At 39.2% G+C, this 23,631-nt stretch overlaps 1 protein-coding gene across 2 annotated transcripts in view; it reads right to left on the reverse strand.

The window, feature by feature from the left end:
- Window positions 1-19,518, reverse strand: part of atp2b4 (ATPase plasma membrane Ca2+ transporting 4) — a 63,799-nt gene extending 44,281 nt beyond the window's left edge. The window contains exon 1 of one of the 2 annotated variants that reach the window (XM_079483086.1): window positions 18,796-19,518. The gene's annotated coding sequence lies outside the window, so the exon portion shown is untranslated. Of the gene's footprint in view, window positions 1-17,935; window positions 18,231-18,795 lie in introns of those variants that run through there. The other variant, XM_079483087.1, reaches the window with a different exon arrangement.
- Between the last annotated feature and the right edge of the window lie 4,113 nt (window positions 19,519-23,631).

Below are 23,631 nucleotides of genomic sequence, written 5' to 3' on the forward strand. Positions count from 1 at the left end.
CCCTGACGGGGGGGGGGAACTAAATAACTTCTGGCTGAAACAGATGACAGGCCGCCAAAGAAAGAGAGGGTTGATCGGGAAAAGGCTGAAGGAGGGTGTAGTAGATGGAGGGCGTCAAAGTAGACAAGAATTATCTTTTTTTAGAAGGGCACGGCCCAGAGAGATGACTGCATGAGATGGATGCAGACGACAGGGCGAGACATTTTTTGACTGGAGTGGTACCGGGAGATGAAAAAGCATGACTCGAGATGGAGTGGAAGGCATCTAAACCTGATAGATGAGGCATATAGAGAGGAAAAAAGAAAAAAAGCTTTTGAAAATATGACAACAACGTTGTGGATAGAAAGACAAGACAGAACAGTATTTGAGCATTCGTGGTGGTGCATGTGTGTGTTACAGGGGCTGTGTAATTGGACTCAGTCGGGAGCGAAACACTCCGTCTGTGTGTCAAGGCGGCGGCCTGAGCCCACCCTCCCTTTGACTGCAGCCACACCTGCCTTGAATACTAAAGCGGCAGAATGCAGAGCCTTGGAAGCAGCTGCTCGCTCTGCACCAATCCAGCAGACTCACACTCATACACACACACTTGCTGCACCCACACAGCCTTCAGCCGAAGGGAAGCACCCCCCCCCACCACCACCACCAAGTTGCGACATACCATAGTCTGTGGGGCATTGTATGGTACTGAATGAGTAATGCAATGTATACCAAAAAACAAGTCTGCCGCATACCAAACAAGGCTTGCACCACAACTGTCTGTGAAGGAACAGATCCAAATTATTCTTGAACAAAAAGCAGCTGACTTGAAGAAAAAATCTGTTTGGCCAAAGCATTATTTGTGAATAGGTATAATCACATGGACTGGAATGCATATTTGCTTAAAGCTGCACACTGAAAATCAGGCATCTTTTTGAAGGAAAAACATCTATTATAGATGCAATTGCATGAATCACTCTTCAAATCAGTTTAAACATAGAAATGTATATTCCTTGTGATTCCTAAGCAACCTTTTTATTATTGTTAACGTCAAATGATGTGTCTTGCTATTTTTGCAAACAAGTGAATTTACACACAAACAGGTGGGGCAGATATTGTAGACCTTTGCAGGGATTCATGGGCTTGCACAAGCACTTGGTAAACACCTATAATACCCTAGCGACAACCTACAAATGCCCTAACAACCCCCCCAGTGCACCCTTGCTATAGCAACATGCTTAAAAACTCTAGCAAACACCCTAGCAACCAATTACAAGTTTACATGGGAAGAAACCACTCAAACTTTCTCATTATATTTCTTTTATTTTTCCTTAACTCGAAATGGACAACGTACTTATGTCCACTGGAGCAGGTGGGAGAAAGTGTCACACCCCTGCCTCTGTGTGTGCATGCTGTGATTGTTTGTGTCTTTGTGTTCATGGATGCGAAAAATAATCTACTGACAGCCTCATATCTGACACAAGAACACTACAGCACACGCACACACAGCCTGGCTGCCTGGAAAAGGCAACACCCTGTCTACAGTCATGTGACCCAGAGGAAGTTGGAAATCCCTTACACAATCTCACAAAACCCATCAGAAAAACAGAACTGAGGGAAAAGAGATTATGCAGGGAGGGTGATAAGAAGATAGAGAAAAATAAGCGTGCTTACATTAAAAGACTTGAAATGCAGAGCGAGTGCCTGGGATTTAGCTTTCTTGTCGTGAACCATATTCTGAACTCATTCAGCCGCCAAACCCCAAGTGCTTGCACAGATAGCGAGCGACGTCCCAAATCTACATGTAAACAACTAGGCTGGTAGAATGCAATTAAACCCACCATTAGCAGAGCGTGAGTAGAAAGAGTTGTCATGGTACAGGAGCAAAATAAGGAATAAAGACACAACTCAAACATGGAAGAAAAATACAAAGCAAATTCAGCCAAAGGTTTTGGAGCGGAGGTGTAGGTTGGGGTAAGATGGATTGCGAACAGGTGCAAACAAGACAAATGCATCAACTGTTTCTTCAACGCTGAACTCTGCTCTGCCTGCATCACATGGAAGAAAACTGTCATCACAATCATCTGTGCCATTTTGCAGATTCAAAATTGACAATGCATCGCACTGTGTCCTAACCAAGTGTAAAAAGGTTACAGTAACGAACAGTGTTTCTAACCACATTGATCGGCCGTGATTGTTTTGTTTGGTATCCCGTATTCCGACCAATCTCTAGAGAACACAATTTAGTTACGCAATTGGCATGATGGAGTGCTGGGCTCGAAATTGCATCCCTTTTAGCCGCATATGCTCCCTAAATTTAACCTGTGCGACCTCATAATATATTTGGGAGCATTTGTGTGAGTGCATATTTTGTTGTGATGTGATCCGTTTTTATTTCATTACTGTACAGTATACTAATAACTGACAACACGATTCTCTATCCCACGGTTTCCCACTACTTTTCCACAGTTTTTCTATGTAAACAGAAGCTAGCTTAGCACCTTGTGCATAAAAGCACTACTTTTACAGCGGTTCGTGCCAGCAGCAGCACTTTGAGAGAGCAAATTCACACTACGTTACTTTAAATATATTCTCAGGCAAACCTCTGCAAAAACAAATCTTCGGTCTCTTACATATGTGCCATGTTAGCATAAAACATGATGTGTTTATGTAGTTTTAACTGTTTCTGTGAAGGCTATGAGGGTTCAGTCAGTGGAGGAAGGAGGATTGACGGTGTGAACTGCAACCTCTAATAACACGAGAACTATGCAAAAGCATATAGAGAAAACAACCACAGCTCTTTATTAAAAGCTGCGACTTACAAAACATTTTGCAATGTTAACATAGTTTATTACTGCATAATATAATTCATTAAAATAGAACTTTAATGTGCTTCATAAAGTACAAGTTGATTTTATAACGCCAACATTTTTTGCATTTTGTATTTGGGTGAATAAAAGAAAAATTGTCCCTATATATTTCATCGAGGATTTCTTTTAAAGTCTAAAAATCTCGTACTGGTGAACATGGTCTCGTGTCTCGTCTCGTGAGATACGAGTCTCGTCACACCCATAGTATTCCGCATGTACAGTTATGAGAAACAAGATCTCGGACTAATAATTTCACAGTGGACAGATCTATCCAACATACTGCAGGAATGAAAGATAAGTGACTAGCAAAATATCTGTCATTCATTATTTGTAGCAGTTTGTTAAAACAGCACCAAACACAGTTGATCTTAATGATTCGTGGAAAAAAAATGACACATTTTGTGAACTGAAATGAATTCATGCAAGATCTTTTGAAGCATTAGTAGAAAATAACCCTAGTAAGACAGCCATTTGAGTCTGAAATATGCATGTCCATTCCTGGAGCTACAAAGGCCCTTTCCCGAGCCTTTGAGGGGAATTCTACCCTGAACTCAATGGGCTCTCAAAAGCAAACACATTAACTTTCACTGAAATACAACAACAGCACAAATGCTAGACTAATAGGCTCTCAAAAGATGGCAAACACATTGGTCTATTCTTTTTTTTCTCCAAGACGAGCAGACATAATAGAATCTAAGCCACGGGTCCCTCTGGGTTCCCCTGTGGATGGCAGAATAAACAATGCTGAATGGCAAGAGAACAAACCTAACGAAAATGAGAAACATGCTGCTGAGAACAGGAAAATGATTACGTTTGTACCACATACACAATGACACATCTTGATAACAGAAATGAACATTAAAGAACATTATATTCAATTAAAAAATATTTATTAAAAATTTTAAACAATTTCACAAAATGTATAATTTAAGTTTTTAGTGAATGTGAAATGAGCATGGACACTAACATTGAAAGATGTTATAGTATATAGTATATTAATATTTACTGTTTACCCTCCAGGCTCCACCTAAATGATCAATTTAGTTATAGTATATAATATAGGAGGAAAATGGTGGAAAATATCAAAAGATTAAGTCCTTTTACAGAGAGCCTTCTGCGCTACATTATTTGAAAACAGACAGTGTGTATAATGATCAATTTATTTTGACTGCATGTTTATGCATACGAGTAAAAAGCTTGACAGACTGATGTCTAGAGATCAGACTGACAGATGCTATAAGGTTTTAGCACTTTCACTGCTGTCTCACTTCTCTTTCTTGTCACATGCGTTACTGTGTTAAGAACGAGCTCCACGTCACACAGCACACACTTCATTGATTTTAAACGCGCGCAACAGTTTTATTGTGATCGCTTGCATTACAGACGTGTCATGTGCATGTCAAATGAACGTAAGGTTAACTTGAAAACATATCTTATGCAGCGGTTGGAGTTAAAGACTGCACCAAGTGATGAATGTTGAACTCGCCGAGTTGGTCTTTCACTATGATCAATTCACGAGTCAGGCGGGTTCCGATCCGTGCGGATCACAGATCATTTGCGATCCGTTTAACCATTTTATGAGATGTGTTGAACTTGTATTATCAGAGCTTTCCGACTCATTCGTGTGAATGAGGGCAAAGTCTTAATCGACAGCTCAGTCATCATTTAATTGGCACTGAAATGAGGCACTGAAATCTGAGATTTTATTGGCACCAGGTTTCGGTACCCAACCCTATTCTTAATATTCGATGCAATCCGGAAATGTGATAATGATGGTCATTCTTATGCAAGCTTTACAAAACAGCACCAGCTGCATTTGTTTCTATAGAAATTTGTTTCAATAGAAATGTATCAAAAGAATAAATGGGCTTAATACCCAATTTCTCTGTTCTGATATTTTTGGAAAGCTATTGGGTTGCATTAGATTATAATGGAAATACCCATGCAACTTTCTATATAAAATGGATGACAACAAATAGTTGACAGTCCTGCTTTGCAATATAGGAACAAACCAATTATTGACTCAAACAACTTTCATGAAGCAGACTGGTCAGTCACCAGCCCACACTTCCCACCCCCATGCCTTGATCAATGGCATCCTCCCATCAATCAAAAACAGTGACGGTCTCTCAGTGTGAACACTACGGTGATAGGATCAGGCAGCCGTCCCAAACCAACACCTCTGTCAATATGATTAATTCTTCAGTCACCAAAGCATAGAGTACCGAATGAGCAAACAGACGAAGTGTGAAACAAAGATCTGTGTTGCAGAGAAAGCTGACTGTATCAAGCACCCTGTAACTGTTTAATAAGTGTGAAACACATGGACAAACAGTGCCACTATGTAAGAGAAAATTCTGGTACAGCTTACTCAGAGCACAGCCTGCAAGATTTGTTTCATCAAATCTGGTCCTACTAAAACACCTGAAAAAACATGTGCACACAGAGATGAGAAGAACTGGTCTACACTCACGCTTGTTTGTGTGGATCAAAACAACTGTTTAGGGGCAAAGGGAAGGAAGGGGAAAGTCACGCTTATCACTTGTTCTGGTGGCAGGGTAGGTGGAGCATATTCGGGGTTGGAGGTGAGCTATTAATAAAGACATGATGCGGTACAGGGAGAGGGATCCCTGGATAACTGACTGTGCTGGTTTAATTATAGTCTGACTCACTGCTCTATTGGTGTCCCGTCAACCTCAGGAAGACGGACTCTAAATGAGGGGGACAACGTGTTTGTTCCACATGCGACTAAATGGGTTGTGTGTTTGTATGCATGTCTGTGTGCAAACACACTCTTTCGTCTTGCCCTCCAGCTTAATTTGTGCTACACAAACACACAGACACCCACTTGGCCAATTGGCTGGAATTATTTTTTGTTCTCATGCACCACTATTATTGGCTTTTTGAATAGTGAATGTACATCTGCAACATACAACTGTTTATTGCGGTTATCACAAGCGGCATTTAAAAGGAATGATCATGTTTCAGTATTACGTTTCAATGTTTGTTTGCCTTTGAATTATTAGCCTTTAATAGTTTTTTAATTAGAACTGTTGGATAAAAGCAACCTACAGTTAGGTCCATAAATATTTGGATAGAAGCAATTTTTTTGTGTATTAGCTCTGTATAAAAATGTTTTATAATGGATATTGTCTTAAAGTGCACACTCTCAGCTTTATTAAGAGTGTATTCACATCCAGATTAGCTGAAGGATTTAGGAAATACAGCTCTTTGAAATGAAGCCCCCCCCCCCTTTTCAAGGGACCAATAGTAATTGGACAGTTGAATCAAAAGCGGTTTTATTCACAGGTATGGGCTTTTCCTTAAATCATTTCTTCATAAATGAAGCATGTTAAAGGTCTGGAGTTTGCATTTGGAAACTGTGTGAACCCACATCATGGGTTCAGTGAGATCAGAAAGATGCCAGGAGCATTAAGGTGGGCCAAATCAACAAGTATTTTTTTTTCTCAGAATGTACAACACACCGCTGAGCTCAGCAACAAAATATCCTGGTCGTCCATATGAAATAAAAGTGGTGGATGATGACATTGTACTCTCCATGATGAAGAATATAGCACATTCGTGGAAGTCTGAATCAATTCCAACTTCAGTAACAGCAGATGTTACAAGTGAAATTAATTTTAACAATATCACATTTTTTGCATGCAAAATACAGCTGGTATAAGCCCATTTTCTGTGGCATTCCAGAAAAAGGAAAGGCATGTTTTGTCCTAGAAAATGCTCTCAATGTTTGAATGGAACGCCACTCAGCAAGTCCAAATCTGTACAGGAATTTATGAGCACGAGTATGCGAGTTTGTGTTTTCCTGTAAGAGTTCAGCTATGCAGACCCTCACCAAAGTGTGAAACTAGTCTAATTCCATGCATTCCACTCCTGTCTTGCAGTCTACAAAACAAGTGAATGCAAAGACTAGCGGACATGAGACAATTGACAATCGTCTAGTTATGTTGTGGCAGAATTTTATAAATCCCCATTTAGCTGGAAAACTAAATATGGAAAACCCTAACGCACATTTCCGAACACCAAAACATTCTCTCAAAACATGTATTATTTTCTTCCTCTTGCCTTTCTTGTTCCTCTTTTACAGCTCTTCTCTCTAAAGCTTTTTGTACTGGTCAGAGAGAAATGATAGTTCATTTGTACGCCTGTCAATCCGAGCCACTCCCAAAAGACTGTGTGGGCCTGTTAGAAATTATTCCATGCTGTCAGCCACAGAGAAAGAGGGCGTATTCAGGAAAAAGGGAACCGACAAGAGGAGAAACAAAGTCAGGGGTGTAAGATGGGGAAATAGACATACAAAATAAATCAGCGAGACAGGAAAAGGAAAAATTTCACATGAGTGTAGGGAAACTTAGCTACATTAGGAAAGAAACACCACCCTGCTCTGGTGTAAGTGGCGGAGTGCTGTGTGCTATTTCTAGTTCTTCAGTCGTATTTGTTGACCACCTCCATAGTAATAACACAAGTTTAACCCAGTCTGCCACATTAGGAATAAAAAGGCAGCCATTCCGATCCGTCCTGGTCGCTTTTATTGAATTAACAACTTGTCACTCTCGTGACCTTTGCGTTCAAAGTGAGCTTTCTTGGTGTGTACTTGTTACAGAAAATTGACTGCCAGACTGACTAGATGAACTTCAGATTCATTAAACAAAAAACAAATCGACACATGCTGACATTCACGTTGCGCAAGGGCTGTGAGGCAGTTTGAGCTTTAAAATAAAATGTCATGATGAGCGTTGCATAACCTTTCTGGCACCCCTACGCTCCCCTAACCAAACGCACAAATACACAAGCGACAATCTGCAACAAGAAGAAAAAAGATCAAGCTATCAAACACAATGTTTAGTTCAAAATAAAATAGGAATTGAAACCATTTAATGTCACGGTGAAACTATGATTTTCAACACTAGCTGACATATGCAACGTTTAGTGCATTACCCTGCTTGGGGAAGCATTCAGTTCCAAAAGGGCCACAAAAGGTTAAAAATCTATTCTTCTGCGCTACATTGCAGTATTGGGTAAAGGACTGACAGATGCCAGCTGACAAACAAATTTTTGGCAAATAAGAAACTAACACAGCCCACGTCGCTGTCACTTTTCTAACAGCTTGACAATTGCAGCATTTTACCCGAGCGATGACTCTGAGAGTTTTGAAGTGAAGTGCTTTGAAATGCATCATCATATGCTACATTCCAGTTACATTTTTTTACTTTTATCCATAGGACAGTGGAGGCAGACAGGAACATTAGGGTAAGAGACATGGTGTGGAATCGGGACATGACCGGGGTCAGACTCAAACCCGGGTCCCCGTGATTCAACAGCTTGTGTATATGTGTCTGGAGTGCTAACCACTGGGCTACAGCTCTGACAAGACAGTCCAGGGTTTTTAATTAGTGTGTTGTGTTAATGAGCAGCAGCGATCAGTAGGTGGTCTGTGCTCATGGTAACATCAGCAGGTGAAGCCACACAACCAGAGTATAGTCAATGCTCAGTCATTCGGATGCCATTCTAAAAACTAGTCATTCTGCATTGCAGATGGTCAAGTCAGCATAACATTGTTTCAAAAGGTTGCATGCGAAAGAGGAACAAAACATGCCAAGGAAGGAAGCAATGAACAGATGGCCAGACAAATGACACCTGTAAATGCAACTTGCATACAGCAATGAATGTTTTAAACAATTTTGTTTATGTTGCCACGTTACCATCAATCAAAGACAAATGTCAAGATGGAGCACTGCCAGCTCAAAGAAAACTGCTAAATATTTCTAACATTTATTTTTCTTTGATTTAAAGCCAAAAGAGGTGTTAACACTGTCAGTAATTAAATTACTGGAGGTCACCAAGGTAATGTTCAGTTGGTGGCTTGTAGGCGTTTCTACTCAACTACAGTTTTAACTGGGAATTCAGCGCTGCGCTTCCAGTTGTACCCACAGCTACATATTTGCCGAAAGCGCAACTTTGTATCCTCGCCAACTGTCTCTATCAATTATGTCAGCTCCAATCTGCAATTCTCATTGTATATCAATAATTTTGGTTGCTTTATGCCTCTAAATATAAATTTTCTTATTTGATATATTCCACATAAAAGTAACTGTACAATGAATTAATTGTTTTCAGTAGCAAACGCATATTAGTACCATTTACCACAGAAATAAAATAGTAAGTGTGAATAAAAACAGACCAGGAAACAGAGACTAATGCTAATTGCAGCCCAGCATAATCTGGTTATCACAGAAACACTGCTGTACAAGAGTTATAATAATCACATAACCTTTTTAATGAAAACACTAATGTGGTTCTTATAAACGAAACGTTTACCATGGGTAAACCCATTTTTTAGCAGGTCAATTCTAGGGATGTGCGAAACAACTAATTTGTCAGCAGTTTAAACGAAAGTTTTGTAACCGTGTAGTCGACTGGTTTTAAACTAAGAACGGCCCAGAATGTGGTCCAAAAACTTTGCGTAGGGCCTATGTAATATATTTAGAAAGACTTAAGAATGTAGGCTATTCATCAAACTTGTATTCATATTCTCTTCATATTCAAAATATTGAATGTAGCTAAAACAGGGATGCGTGTTCCACTTAACTTACATTATGATCATTAACATTTCTGGCTTATATTAATTGACTACATTTTGGGGAAATGGTCACTTAAAACACAGCTAACACAGAAAAAAATTTCAGTAAGCATGACAACATTTCTATGAGTCATGGAAAAACATGAGGCAAATGTGGTTCTAATCATGTTTCATGATGATGATTTTTTTTAAAGAACTCAAATATTTCCAGTTTGTGACACCTCTGCAGTTTTCAAATTTTTTAACAGAAGTAAAGAAAAGTACCTACTGGACCCAAGCATGTGACAGCATGACAAGTAAGTCTGAAGGCCATCTATCCATCTTTCCGTTGCTTCATCGTGCCCTTTCTTAATAGGCCCTTTCCCAACACAGTCCAAGATCAAAGTGGTTTGTGAAAATTATACCCTCAGCATAAACATGTATAGACATATTGCGATGTGGCTCAGTTTACATGAAGAGTTCTGTCAATAACTGGACTGAATGTCTTGTGAATGTCTTGTGTGAAACCATTCCCCCATCACTGCTTTCATTTGAACCTTCTCAACCTTCCAGTTTTTCCCTGACAAACTTGGAAAAGCTTGACAAAGTCACGGCCTGTTTGGACAGAAGTTGCTACAGATGTCCGAATCTCTGCTTGTAAGGCTGCCTTGCTCCGGAAGAAAAAGGGTGAAAATAATGGGAATCTCTTTGTGGTTATCTTTATGTACTAGTCCTTTTAAGCTACAAATTATTTGAAGGGAGCATTTCTGCTTTGTCATGAGGAGATGGACTATAGTGGCCTCTCAGAGAGAGGAGGTCAACAGTTGACACATTTGATCTTCTTCGTCTCTATCATTCCCTCATGACTTGAGATTGCTCCGCAGCGCAGGGAGCAACCAAAAGACCTAAAGCTTGGTCAGTTGAAGGGCTGGGCCCATGAGCTCCCATAGATCTCGGATGTGTCTGTGACAACGGCAGGGAAATTGGCTGACAGGTGCTTGACCACAGAGCCCCACCCAATGACCCTGTAGGAAATTCAATTCAAAGCAGTTCATCTTCTGGCAGACATTCTGTTATGCTGGACAGGGTCAAACTCAGAGCTACATGAAACATGAATAATTTGTAATATTGGGTGGAGAGGTTAAGAATCATTCGATGTCTGAAATAAATCATCTGCCTGAGAACAAGGGTCTTTTTGGAGATGTTTTCCTCTTTCAAAAATGGATGTCACAAGATGCTCGCATATGAAGGGAGTCTGAACACTTAGCAACTTCTGCACAAAGTCAGAACATTTGGGAACCATAATGTTTCTTAAATAGGGTAATGGAATTTCTTGTAAAGACTCGTTTTTTTTTATTCTGTTGTGATGGGGACTAAAAACACACAGAAATTCTTGTCCAGCACTAGGCGTATCTTACCACATTCTGCTATGCTAGCTGTCGCACACAAAACCACGTTAACAGTCGGCCTTACACAGCAGTGGAAAAAGTTGGGAAAGATTGCTCTATCTAAAAAGACTCCTTTCACTACCCTCTGACTTAGACTCACATGCTTCATTCCTTATTCCAGCCTGATTTCAAATGCACACACCAGTTGGTGAGAAGGCATCACAAATATTTTTGCATCCGTCACAAGAAATTGCACAAGGTCAACAATAATCTCTGAAAAACTTGTTCTGTTCAGACGTCACAATACTTTTGCTTTACTGCTTTAGATGCCAGCGACAGGTATCAAAGTTCACACAATATTAATTTATAATTATTGAATATAACATCAGAATAACTGCAGAGTTCGTGCTGTATAAAGAGGGCACGTAGTTTGTGCAGCCCCGCCGAGCTTTATAACTGCCAGCTCGTGCTATAAAAAGAAGATGCGTCTCTGATGTGCCGCAGAGCGTTTAAAAGTTGTTTGTTGGAAAAAAAGGGAAATGTGTTTGACAATTTCACGGGAGATGAGAAAATACACCAGGCAATGAAATCTGATTCATTAAAATTATTTACAAATAACTTTAAATATCGAAAGAGGGTGGCACAGCGGAAGACAAACCCACTGGAATGCTGAATATGCAGAGGCGAACAATAACCCCCTTTATGTTCACTGTTACAGACAACACAACAATCAGATTGTTGACTGCTTCTTATATGACTGGCTGCTATAGCAAGAACATCAACATGGCGTGCGCCGTGCGGCTCCCTCAATCTATGCTGTCGGGCAGTCTGGCACCCGTTATGGGGTATATTGTAATGTAACGATGTTTCATTGAGCAGAAAACTAGAAGGTGTTTGTTAACACATACTGCACCAAACATTTATATTCAAACACCATGTAAAAGAGAATTTATAATAGTCTCACTTAAACAAAAGCAATATTTGTGCTTCTCGTCCCACAACAGCCCCAGCAATCACCAAGTTGCAGAAATGCAGTGTGCAGCCTCCATTCACAACAACATTGTAGCCCCACAAAAGATCAGGGAGGGCCTTGAGAGGAGGCATCTTGCCCAAGAGTTTCCCACATGGCACAGTGCCCAGCAGCTAAATTAGAACTGTGCCTCTGTCTAGCACCTCTGAGACACAAACAACTACAAAAAATCTGCTTCAAATTCGGTCAAGAAAGTGTTGTTGTTCAGTTAAAGAAAAGACACTGAACAGCAAAGATTTAGGAAAATCAATTTACAATGTACAGCTTTAACACAAATAAAACAGAAACCACCCAGCAAAGTTCAACTAACAAAAAAATTATATGTGTTAACCTCTGCCAAATTTCAACCTGTATGACTTTCTTCTGCAAAACGACAAAATATATTTGAAAAAGTTGGTAACAACAGCACTGGCCCCTAATCTCTTTTCACTAATTCACTATTTTATGGACACAAAACAAATGCAAGTGAATAGATACAACATTCTTCAAAATATTTTTTTGTGTGTATTGCGTAAGACAGACATACTGGATTGAAATGACAAGAGGGTGAGTAGATAATGACGGAATTCAAATGTTTTGAGTGAACTATAACTTTAAGACAATAGGTTATTTACCAAAGAAACTTGGGCTCCAGACTGCGACTAAGTGCTTACATATTCTGAGGCCTTACATATTTTTTGACAAGAAAAAGTTGATAAAAGCGATTTATTGTTAAAAAAACACCCGCAGCGTTTGGTTACAAATTGCGGCCGTACACCATACTGTGCTCGAAGGCAGCCCAGAAAAACAGAGGCAGCGTAGCGGAAGTCTATTTGAATTATAAATGAGAGCGTCTTTGCAATAACTTATTACATATTTAAAAACTACAATACTAATTTCTCGATAGAAATGCAATCACAAGTTGTTGAAAGTGAAAATTTTACTTACATTTATACTAAATTATGCTCTCAAGGGCGTTTCGGCGGCCATTTAATTTTTTCGAGCTTGAGTCTTCTCAAGCTATCACGTTCCTCGCATGTTGTTATGGAAACGACGGGTCTCTGTCATTGGTTAGCTGTGAAAAAGAAGCTTGATTTAGGGCGGGGTTTTTTTCAGAAAAAAATTTTCTTGAAAAAATGTTCAACCTCAAAAGAACCTATGAGCTACAGAAAAAGCACTCCGGATGTTTTTTGAAAACACGGTTCACTCCACAGGATTGCAATGTAAAACAGACGCTAGCAGCTTGAAAAAGGAAGTGAAATCTGAAAATTAACGTGAATGTCATTGCTACTACTATCCACTAAATGTCACTTTTCTTTTTACAACGGGTGTATGTTACAACAGGATGCATATGGTTCATTCATTGCTTTATTAACATGGTGGATGCTGGTGTGTTGTCGAAATTACATCAAAAAGCCAATGGTTCATTTGATTGCACCCCTCTTTACAGCTACTTTTGTGATTTTTTTTTGAGAGACTTTGTTGTTATGAGTATTAAGTATTAAAATATTTGGGGGTCCTTCATAGTCAAATTAATGAATGGGAAACACTGCAGAAGAAGTACAGAAAGCGCCTCTGGAGTTTCCATTTGCCCCTGAAAGGTCAGCTTTACAGCTTTTGACTTCTTGTCCATCTGTGCCTGTTGATATAGAAGGCTGTCTGATAACTGGCTCGAACCACCGTGTGTAATTAGGACATCTTTAAAATGTACCACATCTTGAAAAGTGACTTTACGCAACATGACAAACAATCTCTATGAGCCACCCTCGTTGGAAATTCTCAACAAAGCTTTGTCATTGTTATTTTTTCATAAAATCTTCCGCCCAGGCTTGGGTTATTGACTATGCCACCCACCATGGCCCATAGTACAAGGCCAACAGTGGAGGTTGAATGTGGGACTTGTCGATTGGTTTTAAGAGTTGCGCTGGGAGACATCAGTGGTTGTTATGTAACTGCCATTACTGCGTGGGATGTCGGAGCAGTAATGTCATTCTGATAAAGATAAGAAGGCTGCCCTATCTTATTGGGCCAAGGCTAGCTTTTCTCTCAGAATTTAAGAAAACAGCACCAGTCCTAGAATATTAAAATGTTTTTTCTGTAATAATGAAATGGTACATTGCAGTGGAAGGCATGGGTGGTTTGTATTATATTACAGGGTTTTTAAACTGTGGCATGCATTTGGTACACTGACGTTTAACAAACCCACACAGAACGCAGTACAATGGATTACTTTCATCTTTAAACTAAACATAAAATAAATCCATAAATTATTAAGTAAAATTATTTACAGGGCTCGACATTAACGCTTGTCCGGGACAAGTGCATGTTTTGCATGGACAAGTGAGAGAGAATTTTACTCACCCGTCCGGACAAGTAACTTGAAATAAATTAAAACAGTGCAAGATATATGTAGAATAATAAGATTATGTGCATTAGACAAAGCTGCGTGTTTGTGTGAAGTGCGTTTGTTGTGGTGACAATAATAAATGGTGCACCGCACCGAGTCCATGTAACGTAATGGTCGGTAAATCGTTTTAATTGTTCAAGAAAACATCGTAGAGATTGCTTGTCACACTATTCAGATCAACATAATTCAGAAAATCTATGTATTTCTGATACATTTTGCATTCTGTCACTTCACCTTAAGGGAATACAGTTTTCATGACCTATTTTAGGCGTGGTTAAAAGGGATTTTTCAAAATGATAACTGTGCAGCTTGGATAGTCTGATTTTACCAAACGTGACAAGAATGACAACCACTGTGCTATTATATAGCATCCCTCACTCCCGTGCAGCCTATATGTTTAATGTGCTCACATTCAAAACACTCCAACTATGAAAATCCACATAGGTACCTAGTATTGGTACTGCTAACGCATTTATTTTTGCATCTAGAGCCTACACAAACAAACACACATTGAAGAACACACGCTCTCTGTTCTAACTAGTAACTGCCGCTGCAACTGCAAATACATTTATAAAGAACCTACACAGATAATCAAAAATCATGTTAACTCAAACATGACCACACACATAAACACGCCCTGAGTATTTCATTAAAAAGTGGGAGGGTGAAAGATAAACAAAAGCAGAGAAGGATAGTAATGGAGTGAATAAGAGTCAGAAAGACATGAAGGCGCTAGCATGCATCTTCACACTATGGCTAGTTAAGAAGCGGGTGATGAAACCGTCATCCGTTAGCGCCCAGTGATATCAACTGTTGAAGCCCATCCTACTTGGAACATACAAATAAGAAAAGACATGTTTGCTTTTCCACCTGAACGGGTATTGATACTTAAGCACCTCTCTTTATCTCTGTCAGTAGATATCTTTCGCCTGACTATGCATGCCAAGCAACCTCACATCCACACACATCTACGCTAAGTCGAATCAGCCATTAAGGAGAAATGACTTATTTATGCATTAATTTAAGCATTCATCATTTCACCCAAGCTGAGGCAATATGACACGTGGCAATCCCTGCAAGGTTTGCTGATTACGCTTCTTTTCCATCAAACCCAGGCAAGCATACAGCAGCTTCTGACAGGGGAGAGGAAAACAACTCACAGATGCTTAAAATCACCTGACCTGACCTCTGTAATCATTACACCGCCACACTTAACCCAGGTACAAATGTTCTACTCTTTAGTGGCGCTAATGTCCCAAATAACAGCAAACTACAGGGCAAACAGTGAAACAAACCTGTGTAACATATTGGTGGAGGACAAAACAAGAACCATGCAGGAAACAACTTGTATTGCTTTTTTTTTGGCAGGACTATGTTAATGTGTAATGATAAAAGAAAATCTTTTAATTAATAACTCTGTAAGAATAAATCTAAGGACAGCAAGATTCTTTCCATGTTATTGAATGTATATGACTGTTTTAGCATCAACAACATAAACACAATGTTGCCTTAACTTAATTTCCGGTAGACTTTAATACAATTAATAAACAATAAAATTCTAATATAAATTAAATATAAAATTTAGAGGTGGGAGATATTTCAAATATATATATTTTTTTCAATGTTAGTAAATGTAAATATAATAAAGTTATGTCGGCGGAACAAAAAAGGCGGATATCAACCAGGAGAGACGTAAAGCACCCGGTCCAGTTTAGAAAGCTCACACCTCACTCACAGTCTGTAAATATAGAGGACATCCATGATAAGAAACCATTAAGCCCTGTGATACTAAAATTCAATATAAACAAAATAAATTTCACGTTGGCGTTTTTCTGCATCTACCTGCCGTTCACTGCACAGAGGAGAAACAGCGCGTTCAATTCACCATAACACAGCTGAATTATCATGGAGGGAAATATAGCGTTTCCCAAAACCTGTCACTGTTAAGACTAAGAATATGAACATACTTCTGTATATATGCGGAGTTTGTTATTAAGACTGACGCTCTGCACGAGACAAACACAGTAATATTGTCAAAATCACAGCACTTTAACTTATGTGTGATGATTTTGTCAGAAGTGACTGCCATTTAACATGAGAATGGCTTTCTCGGGCACACACTCCGTCGCATTAAAATACAGTATGTGACAGTTCAAACACTAGAAGTGAAAGTGCCAACACTAGTGTGACTCTAAGCCCAATACGAAGTAATGAAGTTTTCTATATGCTAATTAGTACGTCAAGAATGGATTCTGAATCGAATTGTGACCCTCAGACTGGATTCTGAAACGATTTGTAAGGGACCAAACGATTCCCAACCCTAATAAAATGTTATATTATAACAAACACAGACTGGAAGTTAACTTTGGGCCAGGCGTGTACATCCGATGAAACCATATATATTGTAAATATTTCCATTCAAGTTGCAAGCCTATTGATCTAAAAAAACCTACACTTTTTTTACAGATTTGAGTGAGGTGGTATTTCATTTGCATACAAAATTGGCTCCATTTTCTTTACCCAACTATATAAAACTGTTCTTTTAATTATGGGATGAAACATGACCAGAACATGTTTACATGATAATTAATTTTACGCTACAAATTGCAAAAGCTTATATATCCCCAGTATTGAATGGAAGGAAATATTCAGCCCAAAACCAGGTTTACCCCACACACACTTTTACAATAAAATAATCTACCAAACCTCATTCAGTTTCAACACAGTAGTTAAAACTAGAACATACAACATTTGTCCTTAAAGGGGAGACCAGAGTCATGATACTGGGAACTACAGGCCGATCTTCCCCGCATCCTTGATCATGTCAGAGGAGGGAGTTGAACAATGCAACTCTCCCCTAATTAGAGGGAACAGATGCTCTGCAGGCTAAACACAACTTGGTCTGCACAACAATAAATTGCATCAGTCGACTGGAGTAATCACTAGAGAATAAAAGTTCTCATTACAAGCATCGACCTCCCCACCCTACAGGTTATGTAAATGAAAAGCATGAAAAACAACGCATTCGCTTAGGGTTTTGTTGAACTACGAAATCGATGTGAATTTACCAGACTATGTCTTTTAAGAATATGAAATCATATTTTCTATTGAAAATTCACATTAAGCGCATATATACACAAGATTCAACGGCTCCAAGTGTCCACTGTAATCTATCAGATGACACTGAAATCTCTAGCAGCTACATTCTAATTTGGTTAACAATAGACTTTCAGCCATGGGATGGACTCTTTGCTATGGATCTGCGCGTAAATCATCACAGCATTTTTCAAACTCACTTGCCTTTCTACGTTGATGATTTTGCAGGCATAGAGAATATACATTTCCATAAAATAAATGATTTTCACACCAGCAGAAGGCGACTCATGAACATCCCTGTGTGGGCTATAAAACAATAAACTGCCTTTTCATACAGGCAGTAAACTGGTAAATAAACCAAACCAGGATTTCCAGTTTTTGCAACCTCTCATACGTCTATAAGACATTAAACCTTCCGAAAAACAAAACCTGCTTTGAAAGATAAACCTACTAAATAAACGTAACACAACCTTTCTGTGCGCCACAAGAACATATTGCTGTTTACACACAACGCACAATACACCACGCAAACACAGTTCGTCTACTAAATGTGAACCGTACGAAGTAACGAAGGGGGGCTACACGGTATTTATAACCCAATTTCTTTACCTTTCGCGTCCTGTCACGACTGTAGCTACAGTTTGTGGTTGCCTCAGCAGCAGAGACTACAAGACACGTGAAGGCGAACAACCGCTTCACGCCAACAAATGTTTCACGTACATCCTCGTATAACTTTCGTATTTTGGATAACGCAAACTAGAAACTATATTTGCCTCGTTTTATTCGCTCTCTGTTGTAACGGGAGAGGTTTTGTTGTCTTCGGTTCAGAGAGTCCCAGCTTTTCAGAGGCAACAAATTGCAGGGTTTCCCCTTCGACGCAATAGTGCGAGGACACACCCAGAGAGGCGCGCGAGAGGCGCGGTGGTGTATATTACCCAAAGGGATGACGTCAGAGTGGTCGACTGACCACCTCCCCGTCAATCAGCACGAGAGCTACTTTACTCATCAAGTAAAATGAACCCGTTTATTATTGCCCATTCAAAAGCCCCTTGTGAATTTGCCGCGGTGGAAAACGGAGTTCATCCCTACCAGTGTGCAAACAGACCTGGGCGTTACACCATGACCGCCCTGAATTGACGGCAATAATAGTGAATTAAAAAAAAATGGGGTAGCGCGAGCTCGTATGGTGAATGACAAGCATGATATTTAGACGCAGTAGACATGTACGCGCGTTGTTTGAAAACTGTGCGAAATCAAAGCCATTTACCCGTTGACGTGAGGTAAATCCTACTTCCGCATTTAAATTCGAAAATCTTTGTTGTCCGTAGGCACGGTAGAAAGACAGTTCGCTCCGTGAGCAAACGCCGTGCAGCTTCGAGAAACATAACAAATCACACAGAACATGCAACACACCTGTGGGTAGCAAAAACAAAGTTGAGAAAATGGGTTAAACTAAGAAAATAACAAACCTTCTTTAGCGCTTTGGTGGCCGTTTCTGTCAGGAAAAGTGGAAGCCGCACATGGGACGTTCCTCTTCGTTCAGTGCATCAAGAAAGGACCCCCTGATCCTTCGGCTTCGAAACAAGCCCGCTCCTTAAAACTCCAAATAAAGACGCAGAACGTCTCTGTGAGAAAGCGCGAACGGACAGATCAAGTCTTTCTTTGGATATCTGCTTAGAAAGCGTGTTTGTTTACTCTGCATCTGGAAACTAACTTCAGAATTGGTGCCAGTCGAACCAGGAGAATGGAATTCGTTGTTTTTCCTACATGCAAAACTGACCTCCGGGAGCAGGCTAAACGTATATAAATAGTAGATGGAAACTTCTTAAATCACGACAGCCCGTTGAGACTTGGGAAGCCAATGAGCTCGGACCCAATCCAAGAGGCTTTCCTTGTCCAGTGAAAAAGAGGAAATAATCGCGAGAGGGGTCGAGGTGTGTACCGCTCTGAACGCGACGCAACGGATCCAAGTTTGGTTTAGTTTTCTCGCCTGTTTTCTGCTGGTTAACCGATCTGTTTGTTGCGGGCGAACCGCGAAATAGTACCCCCGTTTAACCGCCAGGAAAAGAGCGGACGAACGCGACCTTTCACCGCGCAAGGAAAGCGACCGTTTCAATCACTGGTTGCCGTGGCTGAAAATCGAAAGAGGGAAGATCGAGATTCAGTCTGAGGGTTGGGAGCGCTGCAGCGGAGAGGGAGGGACTTGTGGATCAGTCATTTAAGGTGGATCACAAGGACGATTCAATCAAATGAACGCGCCTGTCTTGGATGTTAAACTGCGTTTCGTTGTTTGGTTTAAGGATAGTTTTTCGATGTTTCCTCACGTAGTTTTTGCACGAGTAAATAAAAACGTGTAATTAAACGATTCTTATTTGAAGGCAGAACAACTGAGGATTGTAACACAATAACTGTTACAGGAAAGCTAGTCAAACAACACACCCTTTAGACCTGTTTAAATATAAACATCAGTGTTTGTAACGAAGTTTGGCCCCTTACTGTTGGGTAGTCATGGTTACATGTAATTCTGTCATCTCTGCATTCTCTTAAAAGACTGCACTGTGTTTTTCGAGATTTCATTGATGTTTTTTATTCCTTCTGTGTTTCTAGGACGGTAGCATCTATATAATGCCCCGTACATAAGCCACTACATGCACAACTAAACACCAAAGCTTCAAATGGGAAAGAGATCATATTTAGCAAATGGACAAGTTTTTTCATGGCTTGTTGATCATGTTTTTATTAGAAAACCATCAGCTTGAGGTTTGCAAGGTCAGTCCTGCAATGTATCTTGTACTAAAATGTCACAATCTTCCCTTCTTGGGTCTTGAGGCACTGCTTAAACATTGTCAGGGCAAAAGAAAATGGTGTCCTTGTTCCTGCGATGGCATAATTCCGTGATCATCTTTTCCAATATTTGTTTGTTTACACTTCATGCCCTTTCTCAAGGCTGTTCTAAATAACAGTATTTACACATGTAGAGCGTCAACTGATGTGCAGCACTCCTTAAAAACAAACGTTTCCCCTGGAGAACAAGACCTGATGTGTATTGTTTGAAGCCTAGGGAGACATCCCAAAGGATGCATTGCGTCTTATTTTTACTTCTCCTGTAACTCAGGGATCTCACTTTGGAACGGCATATTTACATTTGATACAGACACTGTTGTGGCAGCAGTAGATGGCAGAACGTTGGCGAATGCAGCCAGGAATAAATGGATGATGGTGTATGTGTGATACAGTACGGCCACATTGCACAGATGGCCAAAGATGTTGTTTAAATTGACAAGTGTAATGCTCTATTATGATATGGACTGTCACGACTAATACTAAAACATGATTTATCAAAACTTTATTGGCCATCTCATCTGAGCCACCAATCTAGTTTTGGTGTTATGAACTCTTCTAGGAGCTCGAGGTTAATAATGTAGGTCAACAGGTATAGTTCAAGCTTTTGTTGAAACTAGTAACTAGGTATTAGCAATTACCTATTCTATTATTGCTCCCTGAACTCGCTTTGGATGAAAGTGTCTGCTAAATGATTAAATGTAAAAAAGTAAGACAAACAGCCTTCAAATTATTATGGTAATGATATTCGTCTCATAATAAAGGCTTTTTTTAAACAGATCTCCTTTACAAACAGCCTGCTTTTTCTTTTTCTAACACTGTTAAATCACCCAAATGATTCGGTTCAAAGGTGCACCAAAGGACAAATGTTGAGGAGAGAGCGGTTTAAAAATAACGTAGATATGTGCCAGTATGAAAATAAACTCTTGTTTGCATGTGTTTTTTGTGATTTGGGGAAGCAATGAGAATCCCCAAACAGCAGGCAAGACCAGGGGCAGAGAATCTATCAGACTTCAATATCTCCAAAGACAAGGGGGAAATGTTTAAAAAAAGTTTAAAAAGTGAAAAGTAATAGCCAAGGATGCATTGCACATGTTAATGTAGTCAAGAGTTGGCAAACGGTAAATGAGATGTTTCCTTGCAGAGTCGGAGATATTGCCTGCAGCATTAACTGCCGCTCGCTTTTTAATTTTCTTTAGTGTGTGTAAAAAATATAATTCTCTGAAGATTAGAGGAAGAAAATGGACTGTTACAGTACAATCCCATAACTTCTGTACAAAAGATCATAAAATCCAAGCTAAAATGAGCAACATATTTCTAGTGTGATGTTCTTTCGGTGCTTTTTTATTGTTTTTATTTTATGGCATTGTTCAACATTTGAACTTACAATAGGTTATTTACAACAGCTGAGATGACATCTTTTATTGGCATCAATGTTTTAGGAAGAAATATCACATTACGTGCTTTGTCATTGTGTAGGATTAAGCGCAAACAATGTCAGAGAACCAATACAAGAATGATTGGCGGAACCAGGTGCATTATTTATCTATCAATGCCAACAGCACTGCGCTAGCTTTGTATGATTCTTTCTAGAAAATGCTTTGGAAAAACAGTGTCTTTCTTTTCAAGGTATTGCTCTTGTAGGCTAAGGCATGATTTCTGACACCTTTGCTAAGAAATCTGCCAAGGAAAGCTGCAAAGCTCTGTTTCTGAAACCTTGCTGGAGAATTTTCCGAGACCTTTAGCTTTTATTTAAAACGAAAAAAAAGCTTACTTCATATGTCCGTCTAGATACCAAGACTATCAAATTACACTCTCCACAGCACATTGCACATGGTTAATGGATTTACATAATGTAAAACATACTGTTTCCACAAACAGATAGAAAGTAAAATATATTTAGTTTAGATTGTGGAAGTAATAATATCACCAATGTTCTATAAAATATCATATAAATTGGTAGCCAATGCTTATATAAATGCTTGTAGCCAAACAGTTGTTTACCACCTTTGATTACCATAGTAGGAAAAATGACAGTGCCCCAGAACTATTCGCAGTCCTACATTCTTCAAAATAAATTATTTTATGTTCAACAGAACAAAGAAATTATACATTTGTACTACTGGTAGTCAGTGGGGTCCAAGAACGGTTTGGTGACAAGCATTCTTTCAAATATCTTTCTCTGTGTTCATCAGAGCAAAGAAATGTATACAGACTTGGAACAACTCGGTGTTGAATAAATGATTTATTCATTTTGGGTTTATAATTGGTTTAATAACTTTTAGTTTTGGGTGAACTATCACTTTAACCAAACCAAACCAAATTGTCTGTTATACACCGTACAAAACCCATCCATATGCACAAAAATTCATACAGTTCTTCTTGGCAAAATTTGCTTGACAAATTCATGCCTCTCAACACTAACTCACCACGGCGTGAAGCACATAGACACGTACACACTACTTTCAGCTCAGATTAACACCTCACCTCGAAACGTGTTAGCTCCAAGGTTAAAAACTCCCTCTATTGACACCCTTTTTTCCTTTCCAGTATGCATATGAAAGTAGTATTAGGTTATCCACTGCCTACTGTTTATGATTTCTTATTATAGTTTTATTTTTAGCTTAGAATAATACCAGACAGCCGTAAAAATAAATTGAGCATAATATGTGAAAAGAGATTTTCTATATAATAGAATATATCATTTTCTATAGAAAAGAGGGTTGCTAACACAAATCCTACAGATTTGAGGATGGGTTACTCAGAAATAGGAATGATACAAAACATCACGCTCTGTGAGACTATCGCCTCAAGCTAAACACTTCACCCTAGGTTTCTCCAGAGGGACCGTCCTTGCAATTAATGTACTAACATGAATAATTTATGGCACTTTGAATTAAATCATCTGCTAACAAGTAGCAATAACCTAGGGGACATCACACCAATTGTGATTTTCTATTTTACTTTATATTTCATGCAAATGTACACATTTTTTACTTAAGATTATTTCATATTTTCTAAACAATAGATTTTGGCTTTAGATAGTATATTAATTGTTATCTTATGCCTTAGAAATCGAATAAATATTCAACACAATTTAATCCAATAATTGTGGTGATACCCTGTGTGCATTGTCCATAATTGTCAATGTATGAGTGGGTGGGTGTGGGTGGGAGTGTGTGCACCAAAGAACATGTGCGACAAGTGGTCTCCATGGCTACTCTGACAGGCAATCTATATTTCTCCTGCGACTCGCTATGCCTGCTTTGACCTCTTAATGATTGCCTTTCTGCGCATTTTCTGACAAAATGTAATCTTTTAGTGATAATTAATACAACATATAAAAAATGAAAGGGGTCCAAAATAATCTTAAGGCTTTGACTTTAGAAAGTCTGCAATAAAAATGGTATGGATGACATTGATAATAAGTATTAGAGTGAGTAGAACAGACACGCACAAAAGAA

Source organism: Barbatula barbatula, assembly GCF_947034865.1.
Source record: "Barbatula barbatula genome assembly, chromosome: 20".
Taxonomy (NCBI): Eukaryota; Metazoa; Chordata; class Actinopteri; order Cypriniformes; family Nemacheilidae; genus Barbatula; species Barbatula barbatula.